Source organism: Glandiceps talaboti, chromosome 5 (assembly GCF_964340395.1).
Source record: "Glandiceps talaboti chromosome 5, keGlaTala1.1, whole genome shotgun sequence".
Lineage (NCBI taxonomy): Eukaryota > Metazoa > Hemichordata > Enteropneusta > Spengelidae > Glandiceps > Glandiceps talaboti.
In genome coordinates this window covers 5,241,612-5,249,593 of record NC_135553.1, presented here as the reverse complement: position 1 = coordinate 5,249,593, position 7,982 = coordinate 5,241,612, and positions in this window count along the sequence as shown.

Below are 7,982 nucleotides of genomic sequence, written 5' to 3'. Positions count from 1 at the left end.
TATGTCAGAAAACACTATACAGTGCACGTCTTTCCTAAGATACCATTTAATTTTACGGACTATTTTCGTCACAGTGCAACGTTTCAAAATCATTTTTACCCCGCTTTATAAAATTTTCTTGGAAAATTTAACTATCATTTCTTCATTAATTTCACTGACAGACGATGAATAAAGTTGATAAATTCCAAAATATGAAGAACGGTTAAGACTAATTCAAGTTGGAAAAAAGTTCTGAATGACTTTTAACAGATTTTATATGTGCGCAAATCTAGATACATAAATAGTAATAAAATAGGGTCGAAATCACTGACCGGTAAACTAAGCTTTACAGGTGTTTAGTTGTTTAAATTACCACACTGACAATAACCACAATAACCGACTGTAAATTAAACCAACACGTCGAGGGCGATAGCACAATGGATGTTTATGTCATTTTGCTTCCTGTACAGTCATATGGCATTTTGGTCAGACATAATCATATATGATAGTAAAATTCGCTCTTTTACCTTGTAAAAAAACTCGTTTGACGACTTCACTTGATTCTTGTTTTAATAGTTTACTATTATACACACATATACATCTAAATACTGCCTCTATGGTCTCTGGTATATCTCGTTTTATGTTATCTGAAAATAAAGGAACACAAGTTGAATTATTTATTGCGACACAGTCATGTTAATAGCTCTGTAAATTGCACATACATTTAACACCCTTTCATCCATCCATCCATCCATTCATCCATCCATCCAACCACACACACACACACACACACACACACACACACACACACACACACAGACAGACAGACAGACAGACACAGACACACAGTGTCATATCTACCTACCTACCTACTACGAACACACACACACACACATACATACATACATACATACATACATACATACATACATACATACATACATACATACATACATACATACACACATAAAACACATAGGCAAACACAGAAAGACTAGAATACGAAACATGCCAATATCAGACCTAATTCCGAGGGCCAGGCAATGTTAGACTCCTCTGCGTTACTCTGTGGATACATAGGGTCGTCTATGTGGTCTATGGCTCTTGCAATTGTTGCAACTCTTTCCATTGATGCCGGAATACAATCATGATGCAGTGGACCTGTTGTCAAATTTTAAATATTTCAATTTATGTCAATAAAAAATATAAAAGTATAAAATTCAATGCATTCAATCTGTATGTTGCTAAAGTGTTTCCCAACACCAGGCGACTATTTCAGTTTAACACTGGAAACTGTTTAGGGGTAATTTGAAGAATTACTAGGTGGGGTGAAGGGATTAACAATTAAACCGTAGACAGTGGACAGACGTTGTCTTTATGTAAGCGGCTATCGTGTAATAAAACTAATTTATCTGTTGATCGACCATGATTGGTCTGGTAGAGATTTAACGTTGTTCAATGAATATATTTCATCCCTAAATATTTGCCGTAAAATGTTCTCGGTGTATGTGGACCCTTTGCATGAATGATCAATACAGAATTGGATGATTGATTGATTGAATGGTTGACTAAACAATTGATTGATTACCAGAGGGCTTGACTGACTGATTAGATCGATTGAAAATCATATGCAGTCGTTGCGAGATCTAAGACTTACCACCGTCAGCACCATCGCCGTCACCACCAGTTTGATACTCGTCTAAGGCATGTATCAATTTACGGACATCATTCGGAGGAAATGAAAGAGCATCTGAAAAATATAGAACTTTTATTAATATACCTATATCTAAGCCAAGCTTATGTATCAAATCATTTCTGATAATACAATAAATTTGTTAGCGTCTTTTATGAATCGATCTTCTTGAAATCAAAAACCTGGGTGTATGTACTGGAATGTACGGGATTGACAATTTTTTAAGTCGCTCCGGCTTCATATATGTATCTCCAAATAATTTTTCAATGTCATCGTTGAGGGCGCGAGATTCCGCATCGTAAACCAGCGACGAAGCAACGTTTGGCGTCTCTCGCGATCTCGCATTTGTGCTTGCCTTGTCTCGCTGCAACACTCTTGGATTTATTTGTTGTACTAAAGTTTTGCTAAAAGGTATCACTGATAGCATAACAGCTTGGGTCATTGCCAAACATTTGCTGCTTCCACGAAGTCAAGTTGATTTTCTTCGACAGTTCATAAAATCAAAACAAATATGGCGGCGTCCATCGAGCACTAGCACAGATCGTGAATATTTAATATTTGGGTACGAAAATACATAAATCGGTCAGCTCTGCTTACCACTATTTATTGTAAGCTTACTTTCAACTTTCAGACATAGCAGTTATGAACAAACGACGACAACAGGTCTTTACACAGCGTGTATTGAATAGACTGTATCCTTCATCACCGAACTCTAGTTCACATATTGACAAGACAAAGAGGAAGATACTTCCTAATGAATACAGGTACGATTACAGCAAAGATGATACACCGGAGCCAGGGAGTTCTAGTGATCGGAGGAACGATGGCAGTCAATCGAAACGTACCAAAGTGTATACGGTTAGTCTGCCAAACAAGTCAAGTACATCATTACAGAATCAGGGTGAACAAGAGGGGCTTGATAAAAGAGGTGATGAAATAATATCTGAGAAACGAAATCTCGGAGAAAAAGAGGAGTTTGGCAAAGGAGGTGATGAACTGTCTCCGATCACGCAATGTCTTGAAGACACAGAAGAACTAAGTGAAGAAGACTGTGAAATATCGTCAAGGACTGACACAGAACAACCAAGGCGAAGAAGGAAAAGGAAAAGAAAAGGAGATAGGGAATTTGACCCCGAGGGGACTATTCATTCTGTGAGACAGTGTAATGTTACCATGGATACGTCTCAACCTGTCAAAACTCTTACAAAGAATCAGAAAAGAAAACTCAGGAAAAAGAAACAAAAACTATTCAAACGAGAAAACAAAGACAGTACAGAAACAGAGGTTAAAGTTCGTGAATTCACCTTTGACCCCGAGGATAGAAGTGATGTATTACATCATACAGATGTAATCGTCAAAACCAAAGAAGAAAAAAGTGAAGAACTGCAAGAATTCCTGGAGGCTGTGTGGGATGTGTACAGCATAGAACTAAACAAGACTGGGGATGGGGATAAATTGCAGACAATGTCACTCTCATATGAGAATTCGTTATCAAGTTTGAAAGATGGAAGCATTGGAGATGAAGTCCTTGATCAACTGCTACAGATTAAACAGAAACTTATCTTACAACATTCCTCAGCAGTTACAGATAGTGTTGAAAACTTTGTCACAGATGCAACCATCTCACCAGATCTACAGAAGCTTGTTGGCTGTCTTGTAGAATACTGGATGACAGATATAGTAGGAAGCAAAGTCTAGAATAGTAAACACTTCATTGTGTACAATTCACTGTGATTACTGGGTACCAGAGAACACAGTATGTTGTACATTTCACTATGGTTACTGGGTTCCAGAGAACACAGTATGTTGTACATTTCACCGTGATTACTGGGTTCCAGAGAACACAGTATGTTTTACATTTCACCATGGTTACTGGGTTCCAGCGAACACAGTATGTTATACATTTCACTGTGATTACTGGGTTCCAGAGAACACAGTATGTTTTACATTTCACCATGGTTACTGGGTTCCAGAGAACACAGTATGTTGTACATTTCACTGTGATTACTGGGTCCAGTAAACACTGTATTGGGTGCAATTCATTCCAGTGATTACTGGGGTGTCGTGAACAGTCAATTGTATACATTTCAACAGGAAGGCAATCAATCTGAATGTTGCAGAATACACAATTTCAGCATCTGCTCAGTCAGAACTATTCACTTCTCCTATAAATTATACTACAGTTGCCGTTAAAAACAGCACCACATTGTACTCTCAGTTAGTCTACAATCATATTTGATAATAATAAAATAAAACAGTGAAAGAAAAAATCTCACCATTGTCTCCTCTCTGTAGTTGTTGTTGTAATTGTTTGAATCTAACAAAGGTAGCCTGATGATATTCAGAGAGGATTCTGTCATTTGATTTAACCATTTTCAGACGTCTTGCATTGTTGGCTTCTAATTCGTTCGTCCTCAGAGTTTCTGTAATAGTTATTAAAACTTCATCAATTAGCGTATATTATTGAGCTCAAACTTGGGTTTTCTTGACTTGTACCCAAGGAAGGCATAACCAGTGGCAGCATTACTGTTGTGTACACGAGGCTCATGATTTGTTAGAATGTAGTCCTTCATGGAGTGAAGCTTTACAGACAGTATAAAGAAATAATATACCGATCTTGACAGACAAGATGGCTCTGTGAACGCTGCTTCTCATAGGGACAGGGGTGAGGGAGCACAGAGAGTGGGCATGAAAAATATCCCAGTGAACACATGTTGATTGAGAAATTATATTTTTAACAGCAGATACAAACCCGTATATGGTTGTGTGATGCTTTCTTGTAAACTCTTCCCAATCTTCAACTGGTGCTGTAGTTCTTCTGAGAATCCAACCAGAGTCATAGCAATGCGATGTTTAAGTCGTTCTGTTGAAAGCGAGGGAAAATATACACAGCAGTTCAGTAAATGAATGAATGGAATGGATAGAGAAACCTAAATTATTTTGTACTTCTTTCTATTATTAGCAGATTTGTGATCTGTACGACTGGTAGAATTGTTGGTGAGGGTGTAAAATATAATGGTGTCTTTGTCTTACCTCGTGCTAGCCATGTTGGAGATACAGGGTCCTCGTTTGGATCGTCTTGCAGTTCGGCTATCTTCAGACCTAGATCATCATATCAAAATGAAAACATACCTTTGTATTGACCAGTCTGAATTTGTATATCAAAAATTACGTAAATAAACTTAAGACTCTACCTCTTGGACTAGCTATAAAACTTACCAAGCTTATTATGGTATTGTGTAAATATTTGAAATTATTTTTGATAGGTTTGTAATTTCCATGACCGATATATATATATATATATATATATATATATATATATATATATATATATATATATATATATATATATATCTCTCTCTCTCTCTCTCTCTCTCTCTCTCTCTCTCTCTCTCTCTCTCTCTCTCTCTCTCTCCTCTCTCTCTCTCTCTCTCTCTCTCTCTCTCTCTCTCTCTCTCTCTTCTCTCTCTCTCTCTCTCTCTCTCTCTCTCTCTCTCTCTCTCTCCCTCTCCCTCTCTCTCCCTCTCTCTCTCTCTCTCTCTCTCTCTCTCTCCCTCTCCCTCTCCCTCTCCCTCTCTCTCTCTCTCTCTCTCTCTCTCTCTCTTTTCTCTCTCTCTCTCTCTCTCTCTCTCTCTCCCCCTCTCCCTCTCCCTCTCCCCCCCCTCTCTCTCTCTCTCTCTCTCTCTCTCTCTCTCTCTCTCTCTCTCTCTCTCTCTCTCTCTCTCTCTCTCTCTTTCCTTCCCCAACCCATGTGTTTATATTTTAATAATATGAAGAATATTGTTATGTTTTTTTATTTAACATACCTACGATTCTCTTGAAGAGTCTGTCAAATGTAACTGCTCCAAACGGTAGTTTCAGTGTAGACGATGACGCTAAACACAGTTCTTGTAAAGTAATTATGATTTTATGGAAATCATGGAAGATGTCATATTGATCTGTTGAATACAAAGCGTGCAATTTACATGGAAAGTATAACCACGCTGTAGGATGAAGTGAACTAACACAGACACCTCCACAAACTAGTATACAACATGTTGATGTAAAATATGAATTGACGTCCATGGAATTACATGTACACTCACAGCAGTGCTGCGTTTCTGATGCCAAGTTTTCCTCTACAGGGAAAGCAACCTTGTCCGGTGTATACATTACACCGTATCTTGATTACAGAGTGGTTATATACAGCAGAAGAAACTAAACTGGTATGTGTAACATGACAATTAAACAAACAACTTAGTGAATAGCTAAAACACAAGGCATAATTGAAACCAGCTTTTAGTCTAAGCCAACATAACCGTTAAGCAGTAATCCGTTATGTATTATAAATGCCAAGGTTTTCATACTTATTCTGTCAATGGTCTTTCCATTCCCCCTCTTGTGTCTAATAAGTACATCTTCCTGCTTGCGATCTTCAATTTTTTTGGCAAGACAGTTAACAAGCTTGTCAGTGTCTTCAAGACGATTTATTAATTCTTTGATTGCTGCAATGCAAAATAAGAAGAAGAGGGGTCACGTTTAACAGAATTAGATCAATGGCAATCAGCTTGCACCTTACATCATCTCTTTGTTAAAGTTTGACTTTTGTCACCAAATTTGATATAAATTGTTATTATGACTGACACTTCACTTAGATCTCAGACCACCAATTGTCTACAGTTGTCTGAGCCTGAGCTCAGATTTACGTCAAAGTAAAGTGTTTTTGATAACGCAAGGAGACAACAGGGATGATCAGGGATATCTTTTTTGCTAGCGCTATACTCAGTGGATGGATTCGTCTTTCAAATCACGAACGTAAAAAAAATCCAATCCGCATGGATTCCAGGCTAGATCTATTCACTAAGTTCTTTTATATGTGTGTGAGGTGGGACATATCGTTCCCGTGAAGTTAAGACGGAACAACTATACATCGAAACGAAATCTGAAACCTTTCGATTCGATCTAGCACATTTAAAAGCTCTAATTCTAAGAATACAAATGATATCTTTATCTTACGGAAAAGATCAAACTCGTGAATTTTTTAAATTAGAACTGCTCGTCCTATCAAAATGTAATTTACATAAGCTTCTTTATAATTATCCAAAAAAAAATGTCTTAGATGATCTGAAATTATGAAAATAAATCCTTATTATACATTTACCTGCCATGACGATACGACGGAGAAGATGAGTTGTTGATCGAGAAGTTGGTAAGCTAAAGGCTTAAAATATCAACGTGTTATTTTTGGCAGTAAAAGTAAATCTATAACACGCGCATGGAACAGAATATAACGTAAACCGATTTAATCTAGAAGCCCAACACGTGCACATGCATACGTTCATATAAACTTACCGGTTCTTGCACATAGCACACCTATATTGTATAGCACTTCAACATCAAGTCACAGGCAGATAATGCACATACGTATACAACAAATCACTTTAAAAGAACATTTGAATGTTTATTTTTTATTGCTGTGTGCCAATTGTTTACATTTTATATGACTAGGTCGTCGCGTGCGGCAAAGGAACGAAATTGACACAATGTTGCAGATTATGGACGCGCGGCATGTCGCATGTGTCGCAAGGATGGAATGCGTACGCGAATCAATTCAGCCTGTGTTTAGATGACGCTGTTCACAACATTCAATAATATTGCAAGTAACGAGAGGAGTTCCATTCTTTAAAGTATCAACAGTGATTCAGTGACACGTGACAATTTATGAATCTCCACAAATAGCGCACATGCGCCATTTTACTTCAAGGTGATGGAACTGGTATCTCAGGTGAGTGAGTTCTTCATATACCAGATTGTGTAACCAGTTTAAACATATTCATTATCAAATCAGTTTGGAAACAGAATTCATCTACACAAAAACATGGTATTAAAGTGATGTTGCCAGGGTAACAAGGTAATTTAGTGGAACAATTCCAGGGTTGTATTCATTAAAAAACACACAGGAAACAACAAGCTGGCGAAGGTTTATCTATAAGTATGAATCTACTGGTCATGAAATCAGTCCATATTGCTTTAGATAAATCTCCCTACATTTAGAGCTATTGAAATAGTATGATATACAACAACTTGTGTTACTATTCCACAAGTTTTAAAGGTATATCAACTGTATCTTAACCACTTGCCAAGGTATGTGTAACGACAAAGTATTGTAGATGAACTTTGACACAGAATAAGACTCTGAGTGCTCAGTGCTATAACTGAAATCCACATAGCTATATATTCATGTTGATGAAACTGAATGACTCAAACGTACTATTTAATTTGTCGGATAGTTAAGTTTTTCTCTCTGAAAGGAACAATTATGGAACAATAA